This window comes from Oryzias latipes, chromosome 3, assembly GCF_002234675.1.
Source record: "Oryzias latipes chromosome 3, ASM223467v1".
NCBI classification, from domain to species: Eukaryota; Metazoa; Chordata; class Actinopteri; order Beloniformes; family Adrianichthyidae; genus Oryzias; species Oryzias latipes.
In genome coordinates this window covers 17,693,940-17,709,752 of record NC_019861.2, presented here as the reverse complement: position 1 = coordinate 17,709,752, position 15,813 = coordinate 17,693,940, and the positions used below count along the sequence as shown (strand labels likewise).

The 15,813-nt window shown below is 35.7% G+C and overlaps 1 protein-coding gene across 3 annotated transcripts in view; it reads right to left on the bottom strand.

Moving 5' to 3' along the window:
• Positions 1-15,813, bottom strand: part of ankrd11 (ankyrin repeat domain 11) — a 105,711-nt gene that overhangs the window by 54,088 nt on the left and 35,810 nt on the right. For 2 of the 3 annotated variants that reach the window (XM_011490010.3, XM_023953418.1), the window contains exon 2: positions 12,291-12,395. The exons of the other annotated variant lie outside the window; for it this stretch is intronic. The gene's annotated coding sequence lies outside the window, so the exon portion shown is untranslated. The remainder of the gene's footprint in view (positions 1-12,290; positions 12,396-15,813) is intronic. 3 annotated transcript variants of the gene reach the window in all.

Below are 15,813 nucleotides of genomic sequence, written 5' to 3'. Positions count from 1 at the left end.
CCATTAACCTACAAACTACCCTCTGAAGGCATGTAGAGGAATACAGGTCGGGTAAAAGGTGTTTTCAAAAACCAAAAGACACCATAAAACAAAACTGCCTCGCTTTATTCTGACTATGACAACAATTACACAAAACATTTGGAGTCTATTTTGTTACCCAGTAAGAAAAAAAAAAATCACAGTCCAAGTGTACTAAAATAAAATGACTGTAATAACTTGGTATTGTAACGTTATTACAGCTTTCCATCTTCTTTCACATTGTGCAGGTATTCAGAGATCTCGTTACTTCCAGATAATTCTAAATAAACGTAGAACATGCAACAATGATCTATCTACTAATTAATTTGCAATTGCAAGAATTAACACAAATTTGACCAACCTTTGAAAAATTTCCACAGCTTTCTGGTTTTGATTAGTTTTCACAATTTGACCAAACCCTGTTATTCTACGGCCCACAATATTGACATTTCAAAGGCATTTTGAAAACTTCTCTTCATAAGAAAAATCACCATGTCCAATGTCAGCTGTTTAAAACCCAATCTAAAGACATCCAGAGAATGTGCAGTTCTATTAAAAAAAAGGCAGCTAGCTAATTTTCAGAAATGTATGCACATATGTCAACTGTTGAATGTTTCTCTGCAAGTCAGGCTTTTACAGATATATATTCAAGTGTATCGTTATTTAAATTATTATACCTGAATATTTCAATAATATTTAAATATGTAGTACTAATTTCTAGAGCTGGGTGATACAGTTTTTTTATATCAATATATATATATTTTTTCATATCAGGCAATAACAATATATATTATAATATAATCCAAATAACTATAATTGTCAAATTTGAACACTCTGCTCATAAGAGAATTGTGTAATAATTGTTTCAGGTTGTTTAGATTGAAATATTTATTTTCTATCATACTTTAAACATAACAAATGCACTGAAGTAACATGATTATAGCAAAAGCTTTCAAGTTTCAAAAGAGATCAGAATTAAACAGAATGCTAAACTGCTTGATCAGTTTACATTTACAAACAAAACATTAATACTACAAATAAATTCTAATTTTTTCAAGTTTTACAGAATAAAAATAAAAGTGACAAACAATTTTGTGAACATCCTGTGAATAAACTGGGAGCAAAAGCAAATGTTCAGAACTTCTCATAGTTTAGACTGTTGCTGCTGTGCAGGTCTAACCTTTGTTGTTTTTGCTGGAGAATCATAGTTTCTTTCAGTCTGAGCTGGAGCATGCTTGGTGGCTCTGCTTCAGGTGGTAAGATAGGTTGGTGGTATGTCTAGTTTTAGAAGGACATTGAATTCTGTACAGTTTGCAGGGCACATTACTCGGATTTTTGTCAGACCGTAATACCTCCACACAGGGGCTGAAATTACATTTTTGAGTCACTGACAATATTTTTTACTGGCCAAATTATAACATTTTACACAGAAATATAATCTACCTTCTGAATTTTTTTTAAGAAAATGAAATTGATCAAACTAATGTAAAAATGCTATGAGCACGTACTTATCATCTTAACGTAATCTTAAATTCAAACATGCTGAGAAAAAAAAGGTCAGATTTCAATTCTGCCTACAGGTGATAACATTTTATATTATATCAAAACAAAAAACAGCTTGAAAATAGTATAATGTTTGGATTATTGGATTGTTGTTATTATTAATCATTAACATTAAAGCTACAGCGCTCTCACGAGGGATGGGGGCGGGATTATTCAGCACATCTGACTGGTCACAGTTCTTTAAAAATATGTAAAAACGTTTTTTAAATGTCCTATGTCTTAAAAGGCCGGTCCGTGAAAATACTGTCCGACTTTAAACCGGTACATATGGATATGCATGCATACAGACAGACAGCTCGTTAGCATATCATCATAGCATTAGCATCTATCAACGGCGCTGTCTTAGAACTTTAATCTACAAGGGGGGAAGGTAACAACATTATATTATTGACTTGAGGTTAAAATGTAAAAAAAAAAAAAGTTATAACACAGACAGAACACAATAGAGACTTTAGACGACAACAAAGAACTGACAGAGACTAGTTATACAACTCCAGAGGGGCGTTAATGAAACTGTAGCCATGATAATTTTACAGAAGTCATGTTCAGTAGCTTAAGATATAGGTCACTTATGACCTTTTCAGCATATCCCGTCGGGGGTCGCCACAGCGAATCAGCTTTCACTGATTCACACAGGTGGTTTGGCAGAGACTTTTATGCCGGATGCCTTTCCTGACACAACCCTGTATTTCATCTGGGCTGGGGGCCGGCACAGCGGGACCTAGACTTGGGACTCCTTGTGGCTATAAAGTTAGGAAGCAGTGCAAAGGGTCTTACCCAAAGACCCACACTGGGTGAAGTTAACTGCGCCGCCTGGGAATCGAACCCTGGTTTCCCACGCTAGTCCTACACACAGCCAATTAAGTCATCCAGCCAAGTCATCCAGCCAAGCCAATGAATATTTTTGGTGTGTTCCAAGGTGGCTTCCTTAATATTTTTAAATACAATCACCACATCTACAACAAATGCTTAAGTTACTTAGGGAAGCTTTTATAAACAAGGTAATCAACATTTGTTTCCTGCAGAGCTAATGCCTCTGGTTAGCAACAGCTTATTTGGGTGTAGGAGATCACTTCAGGGGGAACAAGTAAAAGGGAGACAGCAAACTAGCTGAGCGTGTAAAGACAGAGGAAAGCACAATAACACAGCTCAGTGAACAGTTTGAAAATAAAATTTGAGTCCCTGTTACATCGAAAAGCTAGCTAAAATAAGTGAACAATTCTGCAGCATTGCTACGGTACATAAAAAACATGTTAATTTGAGTAATTTGTCAAACATTAAGGAATGTAAAAAGGTTTTTGCAGGTGTTCCATCAAACAAAAAATCCCTTTGAAACAAACATCTAAGCTAGCATACAAAAGCAATATTGCTTTGGATGGTAGATATGTTGCAATTGGTGTATGTGTGCACAAGACTGTGACTATAAAGTGCTTTAGAGCCTGGAAAAGGTAGGAAAGCAGTATTATAAATATACACAATTAACCATTAACATCCAAAAAGATTGCAAAACATATTAAAAACTAAGCATGCATTACAGCATTTTTTCCATGAACTAATAATGGAATGTTTCTCATCAGCAAAAACAATGCTCTTGGAACATGTGCTTGATGTGTTCATTTAATCCAGCAGAAGCACTTTCAGTCGTGAAATAGTTAACACACAGATTAGATTAATTTAGAATACATTGAGTGTGTCACCCAAACAGATCAACTTGTTCCTCGTGGCTTTATCCAGACAAAGCAAGAAAAACAATTAGCACGTCTCATACGTGTAACATAATTATTATTCAAAACGACTGGCAGCAACTAAAACTGACTGGTAATGGCGTACACAGCAACTAGATTCTTGTGGCCTGTAGACTCTAGCCACTAAAAAAACAAGTATAAAAAAGCTATGACTAACTAGTTAAACAAGTCGGTAAACAAACCAGGGCGCCTGCAGATTTACTGACATTTAAGTTAAGACTTTTTAAGACCCATTCAATACAAATTTAAATCAAATTTAAGACCTTGTGTACAAAGACAACATTGTGTCTGGTTGGGGCAGGATACACACAGTTACAGATACTGTATACACACTAACTAGTGTAAGAAGAAAAAATGGCAGATACATCCATTCTTTCCTTTACAAATAAATTCTTTAAAATCAGAAAATATGATTTTCTGAATTTTCTTCCTCATTTTGTCTCTCAGATTTGAGGTAAACCTATGATGAAAATTACAGGCCTCTCTCATCTTTTTTAAGTGGGAGAACTTGCCCAATTGGTGGCTGACTAAATACTTTTTGTCCCACTGTATATAGAGTTTTAGACAATTTCAGGCCACCCTCCACAAGTATGTAAATGGTAAATGGTAAATGGCGTATACTTATATAGCGCTTTCTACCTTCTTACGAAGGCCCAAAGCGCTTTACAGTCACAGTCCCATTCACCCATGCACACACACATTCACACACACATTCACACACTGATGGCGGCTCCGCTGCCAAACACTGGCGCCAACCTCCCACCAGAGGCAAGGTGGGGTTCAGTGTCTTGCCCAAGGACACTTCGGCACATGGGCATGCAAGGCGGGAATCGAACCTGCAATCTTACGATCATGAGTCGACCGCCTTACCGCTGCACCACGGCCGCCGTCTATAAATGTGGGAAACTTGGGCTGATCCGTTCTAGGTGTAGCTACAGGTATAACTTGATGGCTGACTCTACAAACAGCGCGACTCAATGTCATATGTAAACATTTAAAATTTTTAATCAAGCAATTCAAAATATATATTTTTAGAACAAAATGCATTATTCAAAAGGTCTTAAAACCTATAAAGGTAAAAACAACTGGACAACTTTCTGATCATTTGAATACTTGAAGGGTAAAATTCCTGATGATGCATTACAAATTAAACAAAATATAACAATAACCCTACACTGAGGTGCCTTTGGGGGGTGTTAAAGCATTAAAAAAATTCTGATTGGGTTATACTATCATAACCATTTTGAAATACAAATGGAAAAGACCTTTTAAAAAACATACTATGATCTGTAAGATGTAAAAGTTGGTTAAAATGCTTTTACAAAAGAAAAGCTTGACAAACCCAGAAAGAAAAAATGTTTTGATTGCAGGCTGAGATTGAAATAGGCAACATGTCTGGACTCATTTGAACCAAATCAAAGGTGAGAACATAGAGGAAGGGGACACCAATCTGCACCACTGCATAAAACCTCTATAAAAAGACTGCACTATCGCTGGTAGGGCAGGCTGTCAGATGAAGGAACACCTGGCTAGGGAGAGGTCCAAACTTGCTGAATATCCATAGTTTTCTCTACTTTTGTGCTTTAACCACAGAACAAAGAGATTTCATTTCCATTGAGCAGTGTACTGTGTTGAGAATAAAGCAGATAGGCTTGCTTAGCCTACTAATGTTAAAGGGCATGAGAGTGAATAAGAGAGAGTTAAAGAGATGGAGAAGCAGAGAGGGCCATGTAGACTTACAGTGTGTCAGACAACAAGGTCAGCCCATCCCCTGAGAGGTGTTGGCTTTCCAACAGAGTACAGCTACTCGAAACCAAGGTCACTGCTTTGTGGCTGAGAGGGATAGGGGACTGGGGCAAGACATCCACAGCTCTGCCACATGTATTGTGCTGGCTCTATATAGTTTACTGGGTATTTTAAGAGTTTTCTAGGAGTATGTGTGTTTGCGCATGTCTGTTACACATTACTCAAGTTCAGATCACTGACAACAAATAAATAAATAGTGCAAACAAGTTATTCTAGCCCAGATTTACAGAAACTGTATTTCTAAAACACGTTTCCATTTCTCTCAAATATTTATTGATTGAAAAGCAATTTTGCTGTTATTCCACTTTTTTTTTTAAAAAAAAAGGAGAAATAAAGATAATATTCTGATACAGTACAAAAACAGTTTATGTGGTAAATATCTTTTTAAAAATTAGACATGATTGGAGATAGTTCAGAAAAAAACAGAAGTAGATCTATATGTAGATATCAAGACAATTATCTAAATGTAACAAAAATATTACAAAAAATTCCGACATTTAAGTAAGATATTTAGTTGGCGTTCGATACTGAAGCCTATGGCTTAAAGTAGGACATGTTGCCAATTTTTTGTCTTTATCATTTAAAGTTGGTTGTGAAATTTTATTTTGAATGTCGATATAGGTCCATTTTTGGTATCCAAGTGTATTATAGTAAACTATGAAACCCAATGTTCCCTCATTTTATCACTATACAATTTAGAAGCATTGTATCCAACAGAAGGTAAACACTATTCACATTTCCCTTTAGTTAAGTAATATTGAGAGTAGAATTGTTCAGGTGGAGTGACAGCTTGGTTGTAGATCTTTAAAGTAAACAGTGGTCTGTGGCAATTGGGAAAAAAATGCAAGTCATTCTTATGGCTTTATGAGGGTAATAGTGTGGGTACACAAACTCAAACTGAGAGAGGACAACTTCAGTGTTATCTTATCCTCTACCACCTTGGACAAGGGCCTAACAACTCTAAAATTAGCCATTAAATCTAAACACAGACTTTGGTGTAACAACTTCTCTTTGATGGGAACTTGGCTCACAGCTGATACAATGAAAGAACACCCAAGCCCATTTATAAGCGCAGAGATCAAGCCAGGACAGTTTACAAATGAAAGCCAAAGACACAAAGTCCTCTATTGCCTTTATTAAAAATAATTGAATAGTATTTAAGTTATTAAATATATTAAGTATTTAAGCACATATAAAATATGATCTTTTTTTTAAAACGTTCATACTGTTGAAGAATAATAATTCACTCTTATACCACATTCACAACTTCAGTACAGACACTCAGACAGATCATATTAACCCTTTTACACCAAAGCTTCAGCTCCAGTTTTTACATTCTTTCCAATACCATAACTCTTCAACTGTGTAATTAGCGTAAGTCTAGCAGATTCTAAAGTGGAGAAAAGCAGCCTCGATATGCAACACTTTGGAGCTGTTGAATATTGGTGGAAAACCAGTTTGTAAAATCTCTTTTCTCTGCGTTAGAATAATCTGATTCACACGTAAACAATCGAGGAGTCACGATATGTCAAAGAGCATGTTGTTGAGATGTCGCCAGTTATTTCTCTGGTGTTAAAGGGTTAATGGCAGACAACAAAAGTAAGAGTAAAGAATATCTCAGCAACATTTGCAACAAACTAAAAATGAACAAGATTCTTGAAAAAAGATTGGTTGTGCAATTTCAAAATGACAAAAACTAGGCATTTATAACAAGAAACATATTTAAGGCTGCTTTTAACCAAAACAACACTAAATGATGAGCTGAAAATGTAAGTAGAATGAAGATTACACTGTAATTTAAGGACCACCAACATTTCAAAAAGAAACAAGCCTAAATCAGTCTAAACATCAGGTAAAGATACAGTTTGTATGAGCATGCATTAACATGTACTTCAGTGGCTGGGAAAAGTCGTTTCTAAAAAGTAATCCTGCCCTTCTCAAGGAAAAAAAGCCAGACTATCTTGGTGAAAGACAACAAAAATCTTTCACTCATAGAACTGCAGAAAGGCCATCATTTTCAATATATTTTCAGTGCCAACGATTTATAAATTTCAAAACAAATGGCTGAATCACGTGATTCATATGTTTATGAGCTGTATTTCAAAAACAACAGGTCATGTTTAGATAGGATTTTCTACTGAAGTTTTTAGCAGATACAGTGCGTCTACACTGTAATGTGGCTCATTTCCAGCTCAGCTTACACTTACCGGTACACTTAAACCTATCGGTAAGCTGGTAAAAATGGGCTCAACTAGAGGGTTGTGTGCAAAAGATAGAAACGTCTCATTCGTCACATTCTGGCATTTCTAGCCATTTAAAAAATTTGCCACAAAGAAAGAAAGCTAAATTATGGGTGTATATTAATAGAGGTAACATTTCTTGATCACTTTATTGCATTTTGAAACGCAACCATTTCTAAAAGAAAACTAAATGTACCCATATCAAACGTTTTTACAGAAATTATTTCAAATAAATGAAACAAGTGACAAAACAGATGCAAAAGAAATGCAATAATAAACAAGTATAGACAGCCAGGGATTGTCAGCTTTAGCCAAATTATATTTCTCTGTTGTAAAAAACAAACCAAAAATGGTTTCGTTTAGTTTTGTGTAGCTGTGCTACTCTGAACGGCATACAAGTATTATCAGCTGCTAAGATATTTAAGAAACCCAAACTTGTAGAAACTATGATATTTGGAACCACCTAGTCTGTGGCTGTAAGCCCATAATGCTGAGCTACAAACTTATTTTGGGGAGTGCGCCAATTCAGTAAAACACCTTTTAGAACTCCCACTGTGTCTTTAAACCTTTTCAATCCAATGGCCTAAGACGAGCAAAATCCCCAGATGACACCATGCTGGATGCAAAACAAAACCCACTGCACACCATAACAAACAGATGTGTGTAAACATTAAGAACATTTCAAACTAACAACAGATTTCAATTCAAAGAAAAAAAGAACACATTAGGTACAACACATTTGAAGTCCAACATAGGCTTAAAATAACCACAAGCAACCTACTCTAACAGAATTCATCCTTTTTACTCCATCTTTTACTCTAAAGCAGAAGTATTTACTTATTAAAGGAACACATTTCTGCTGGAAAGCTTGGCCCCAAAATTCTCAACTGCAATAGGCTCCATTTAAATAAAATACTATTTGACTTTGGGCTAAACACAGCCAGCACTGAAGCTAGTAACCAGTCAAAAGCAGGGGATAGTATTTTGTAATTTTTCTAAATTCACCACACTTTATTGTGCGAACTTAAAGTAAACAAAACAGTGTTTTGAATTGCAACAAAAGTCAACCATTACTATGCTTGTAGTACAAATGGAAGAATACCACCAAACTAATCAAGCTTGCATTATAAACAATTTTGCACAGTCGAATTCACTTGCACAGTAAACACCGTTTTTCGGTCATGCCTTTTTTTAAATGCAAATATGGCATAGATTATATAATATTCTCAACAATTATAATAACACAGACCCCACTTCCTGATGTAGGGCATCTAGTTTTTTTTTATTGATAGACTACCGGTACTCAAGAACCCACATGATTGAGCTTTTGCAGAAACACTTTAGAAAGAGGAAAAGAAAAAAGAAAAAAAAAAGGGGACTCAGGTCAACTAGCCTTTCAATGGGATGTGCATTGAACTCCAAAGACTCATTTGAATGCAACATACAGTATGTGCAGTGGTGATGTATGCCATTGACATCAATTTAGACATTTGGGGAGAACCAAGTTGTTAAACTAATCACAACTGACATAATGGACCACTAAACATGTCCACCATTTACAATTACACAATGTGTAAATATGGTGAGTGAGTTTCAGTTAAAAAAAAAGGGGGATATTCTCACCCGTCCAATCTCTCCTAAACTGAATATCTTATAGTGGAGTCAAAATTCCTCTGGTTAAAATATATGTTCTTTGCCATTCATATGCCTCCACACTTCAAGTCACACTGCCTTGCCTGTTCCCTGCAAACAGACTCATTCTATACAGTATTAGCAAGCAGTAAGTCCCCAGAGAAGGAGAAGCAGTATAGGAGAAGAAAAAAGGCAAGGTTAGGAAAACAAAACGTCTTTGGTCGTCTCTGCAGCCAGGCCAAGCCGAGCTCCACCGGCGGGGGCGAGTTATGTAATACGACTGGCAAAGCCCACTTCCCTGTTCATAACTGCTGCTCACACTAATCCCCACTGAGAAACAACCCTTGCTTTGGAGGAAGACAATGATAAAGATGGTTTTCTGAGGGGATTCACAGCGAAGGGGAAATAACACATTTTTTGGCCTTTCATCTGCAACAAAATGAAACCCATTGAGAATGGTTGAATGGAATGAGATCAGCAGTTCTAATGGTTACATGAAGCACACAAGACAGACCCCCTCCTTTAAAGAGCAGCCTAGCTACAGTGAGAAAAACTGGCTTCTCATACATAAACAATGTAAATAAGTGTTATTTCACAGAAAGGGACATATAATCAACCCAGTGAATGGTGAGATTTGACTTCTTTAATTTACTAGGATTTAGTTTGGATTTCTTTCCTGAAAAAAAAAAAAAAGGAAATGCCACTTTTATGAACCAAATGTACATTTAACTGCAAGTTATGCCAAAACTAGTGCTGTCATGCGGTTCGTTTTTGTGTGCGATTAATTACTCATGACCTGTAATTAATTAATCTAATTTATCTATCTTTAATTGCAATTATTTTAACCAAACAATTGTCGCAAAGGCCACGCTTCATTTAAATTCAGGACATTGTGGCGCAGTAAAAGATCCTATTACAACGAAAAACTGGCTTTATGAAATTTTCCTGGTATAACAGACTTCCAACCTCTACTTTTAAGGTTGGAAAAAAATACCAGGGGGTAGATTTTTTAAAATCTCTGACAATTAAGAAAAAGCTACACAAAACACAAGAACAAAACATCTGGTCCAGAGCATTTAAATTTACTTATCAGAGCCATCCAAAAATATGAACTACAAACTTCTTATTAATATCATAAAAATGTTGATATATTAGCCCTGAACGTACACCATTCATTTATAAGAATGAACACACTCTTTGGGTTTTATCCCTTACATAATATATATTAGCTGTGGCTTGTGGGCTTGTTTGCATTAGTTTTGTAAAGAACTACAAAGTTGCACAATGACAACATCACAGCAGCAATGCAGCACGTGTGGCGTACACAGCAGTGCACAGACAGCAAAAGGTGTTTTCAGCTGAGTTCAAATAAAGCAAACATTTATGCAGGTAAACAGTTGGAACTTTGTTATTTATATTTGAGAACACCGCAATAGTTGTAGATTAGCGCTTTGAGATTTTATCTAAAATGTAAAGCGCATTCTAAATAAAATTTATTATTATTATTTAAAGTTAGATTAACGTGCTAAAAAAAGCATTAATTTATCTGTAATTAATTAATCGCTATTAACGGGTTAATTTGACCCCACCTAGCCAAGATCTCTATTTATCATCACCAACAAAACCTGCAACATTCTAAATAGTTAAAAAAAAAAAAAGAAAAAGAAAAATATGAGTCTAGATAATTGGAAATCAATTATGAAAACATATGAATTTTATATTTATTTCCTGATAGCCATTACAATGGCCACTATCAAAGGCCACAAAATGATAAAGCGGTTTGAGAAAATTGCCTGGGGAAAAATGCACCACTAGGGTCGGTTAATTCTGCTAACCAGCAAGACCAGATGGAGGATTTAAAGTAGTTAAAAATAAAAGTCTGATTCTGATTTACTGAGCTGCTTGTCTGGAAAACATGTGACTGGCATCACATGAGGCAAGGGAGGGGAGGAGAGGAGTAGCAGAGGGTTGTTGAGTGCAAGTAAGAGTGTGCCCAGCTGCCAAAAGAACAAAAAAAAAACAACACAAATCACACATCTCACTCCTGGCATGACAATAAACTTTGAGTGCAATTACTGCAGTTTCCACTGATGGTAAACAGACAAACTCAGCTCAGAGATGTAAACAACAACGGCTCTCGCTTCTACACCCCTCCAGGCATATAGACACAACAAGGGAGTTAAAGATTAATAGGATTTAGAGGCTAATTTTTGCATATTAGGAAAAGAAAGGCCAATGCACAAATCTCAGTTAAAAGCCAACATACACACTACCCACTCTGCAACAGCACATAAATTCAATAGGTACATGTTTTAATTGAGAAAAACACTCCACATATTTAGACAGATTTTTGACAGCAGCCTGGATAAGCTGACCATGATGCACAATTAAGTATATATCCATCAAACACAAAAAAATTATGTCTTAACCATGCCAGATTTATTTCATTATGTCAAATGTGTTTTTTTTTCTCTAATAACTAGACACAGTACACTACATATTAAATAATGTCTCATGTTGCCCCATGTAGAAGACATGCTAATTTCTCTGACATATACACCACCAATAAATCAAGTTTGCACTAAAAATCTAAAAAATGACATATTTGTTGTGAGTCACAACAAGCCAAGAAGACACAGTTCTGTGAGTATGATGACCCGAAGGACAGCAGGATGACTTTTGTTGGACACATGCTACTTTAACACCACAGAGGTAATGACCTACTTTTGATAGACTCTAAAACAGACAAGCAAGTACACACACTAAAACATGCTGAAATGCATGCATATATGGACAAAACCCTCTGACAAAGGGACTGGACAGCATAGGTTGAGAATCCACTAAACCCTTCATACAACGTTCCAGGATATAGACCTCAATACTCCTGAGCTTTTAGTCTTCCTGTTGGTACAAGCAGTCTCCTGCATGTCAAGCAACAAAGAATAAAGCCAAATATCTGTGGTGTATATTATTATACATCAAGATATATATAAAGAAACCATTGAACATCATCATAATTATCTTAGATACAATTATGGGGATATAAAGGCCTCCTGCTGTCATGCGACTGACTGCTTTTATAGTTGTTGCTTTGTGGACCCAAGCTGAACTAAAGTTGGTGTTTTTATATGTGATAACAACACACAAAACAGTGCATAGCAATTTTTGCAAAGTGAAAAAAAGAAAGACCCAGACTGCTTCCAACAAGTGCCTCTATGATAGTGTGCTTGAAAGGAGCAAGTATCAACTTGATGTTAGATTTGCGAGAAGACTTTGGTCTACATACCGATTCCATGGTTGTGGGAGAATGTCAGCGTGTTAAATCCGACAAGAAGGGGGGGGAAAAAAAAAAAAAAAAAAAAAAGCTTGCTGCTGCAGTATCCAGTGAATCCTGAAAGAGATTAGAACAGTATACATTTCAACACAAACATTTTTGCATAATCAACTCTGATTAGGATGTTACATGTTTGAAAAATATTCGTATTCAACGTAAATGTTTTTTTTTAAATCTTGTGCAACTTTTAAAAAAAAAGTGTCCATAAAATGACGAACCATAAAGTTCAGGGTTTTATGTTTATGACCTTAAAAAAGCAATCCAGATTAGACTTGAAAATAACTTGGACATGCCATGTGTCCGATTAAGTTGACATTTCAAAAACATATGTCTTAAAAACTTTTCTTTACTATGCCATTGATTTCTAGAAATTGTTTCTTTTGTTTGTTTTTTAATAAAATACTTCAACTTTATTTGTTATAGTTGCTTTGTATGGCAAAACAGTGATCGGCATTGAAAAATAATTTACCCCCAAAAAAGGTGCTTTATATAAACAAACAGACTGTAAAACATCACTCTGTGTGCTTTAAAGCACCTAACAAAAAACTAAAGTATTTCTTGATTAGAATTTACATCGAGCTCCTCTATACCAAAAAAAAAAGTCTACAATAATTAGCTATGGCAAACACATTTATTTACATCTATCATTAATACACTTTTTGCACTTCAATAGTAAAGGAGTATTATTTAACATAATCAGTGAATTGGGAGATATAAAGTAAAAAGTGACCAAAATATACTGCGTATACTGGAAAGTACCTGTTGTATGAGGAAATTACTTTGTCTAGCAGTAGGTGGACCTGAACACATATTTGATTTAAGACATTGTAAAATGTGTAGAGTTGTAATTACTGTTGGGCTACTTATGCCTTTGCAAAATTAGTTCCTGAGATTATTAAGCCTCATTCTCAGCTCAGTCAGTTCTCCTTTATCAGTAACTGATTCAGAAACAAATAAATGTATGTACAACAGAATGTTCTATACCAGAAAGTAAAATATATAAAATAAATAAACATTTTGCTGCAGTGCCTAAACTTCCCTAAGAAGTGTTCTTTTCCCTGTCTTTATACAAACAGCAAAGTGTTGTATTTGTAGTTCATTTCATTGTTCATCTTATCGCCAAGGAATCAGTGACTCTCCACCATCTCGTTATAAATTATGTGAACCAATTACAGAAAATAAAACCTTTTGCTTTGGTGTCAGTCAGTAGACAAACTGAAAATAAAATACTTCAGAAGAATAACATAGGTCAAGAAGAGATGATTGAAAGAACTCTTACTTTTCACTAAATGAACTATAGTTTAGTCATTTTCATGGCTGCAAAGTAAATTTGTTTTAGGTTTTTGGTAAACCTATTCCATTAGTTGAAGTGTGGAAAAAAAAGACTGTGCTCATACTTTACAGCTGGGACACTTCAAATGAAGAAGAAATCAGGGACATAAAAACAATGAGCATCAAATGAGAACAAAGGAAGAGAAAGGCAGGTAATTCAAGAGTTTATGCACCATCAAGTGTCTGAACTGGTATCCTAAAACAAAAACAGAAAAAAAGACCTCTAAATGACAGGTTACCCTTTTGATTATGTAAGCCTTTTGCCTCAGGCACAACTGCCCTTAAGGGTACATACAAGGTATCGACAGGCAAAAAATGGGCAAACATTTACGGATAATGGAGGTAGCCGGGGACAAAACTTTTGGATGGTAGACAGCTAGGTGAGCCCGTAGAGCAAAAATGTTAATGCTCATTTTTTCTAAGGACAAGTACAGATATATTTACAGTTTGTCTTTCTTTTTATTCTTTATAAATCAATAAGTAATCTTACATTGTCATGCTATATTGTCGTCTATAGGAAGTTGAGTGAGAGAAGTAAGAAGAATCCAGGATGGTTACATAAACAAAAATCCTGTGATCTGACTAAGAACCAGTTTTTTTTGTGGCGGTTGTAAAACTAAAATCCAACTCTAAAGAAGCAGCATTGTGTAGTCCTTTTCACACATCGTATTTCTGCTTTACCTTTACTTTTCTCTGGCTTTCTACATCACAAAAAAATGTGTTTTCCCACACAAAATGTTGGACAAAAAGAAAGAGGAAGAAAACTCATATAGACAGTAATGGTATACACAAGCTAAATCTACAAAAGAACACTAAAAATAAGTTCTTTGTAATATTTGTGACTGGTTTGGACCTGTCATTCATTCACTCATCTTCTTCCGTTTTTTCCCTCTCGTTTTGTCACGGGGCTGCCGGAGCCTAACATGGTCACTTGTGGGCGAAGGCAAGGGACACCCTGGACAGGTTGTCAGTCTGTCGCAGGGTCACAAACACACACACATTCACTCTCACACTCACAGACAATTTAGAGTTGCTAATTGACCTATGGAGCATGTTTTTGGAAGATGGGAGGAAGCCGGAGATCCCAGAGAGAACCCACGCATGAACAGGGAGAACATGCCAACTCCACACAGAAAGGTTCCCCATTGATGTTATGTTTTAAAGTCCCCCAGCCGGGACTTGAACCAGGGGCCTTCTTGCTGTGAGGCAAGAGTGCTAACCACTGTTCCACCGTGCAGCCACATTTCTGTCATATTTTCAAACAACTAAAAAGTATAATTTTTTAAAACAAAAAAAGTATTTTCCTTTTTTTTTAGTGAAAAACATAGACTGAATCGGCTGCCCTTTAACACTCTATGACTGGATGTTTAGAGACACACACAAACTCATGTTCCCTCATTTGTCATGTCCCCTTCATTATCACTGACAGAAGACCCTAATGATAAAGTAACCCAGATGTTGAAAACAGGACACTTGGCCATGCTACCTTCACCGTTCTATCTTGCAGTTGTTGTGCGGTTGACTTTTTTGTTATGCAATACTGCAGATGCTTGATGTTCAGAAGGCAATCTGCTAATAGCACAATCTTGCAAGATGGAATTGCACATTTAAAGAAGATTTCTTCAAGGGCACAAAGGCTGTTCACAAGCAGACTAAATATTTCAATATCTGACTTCTTGAATTAACAGATATTTCAAGTAACTTTGCAAACAAAATAATCTGGTCTTCTTTATCTGTCAACAACTGCTGTCTGATAATAATAAAACGACTCAGCATATTCATAAAAAGTCAATACTTCTTGACATTTCAGAAGAAATTTTTCAAAGAATAGACCTATACATTTAAATCTAACAGTAACTCTGAAACTTGGGTCATAACACATGTACTTTCTCCAAAACAAATCCAATAATGGCCCAAAATGTAGACAAGTATATTCGAATTCGAAAGGCAGATTGCAAATATGGGATTATCTGTTTTTGTTGGCATATTAGATATATATATATATTTTGTTGGCATATATTTTGTTGGCAGACTATAAGTGAAGTCACCATAAGAAATAAGACAGCACCTCACAGTCCTGGTCAAAAAAACTTTTAAAACTGGCTGCATCAGCTTCTTAAAGGACTAAAGTTAATTTTAAAAC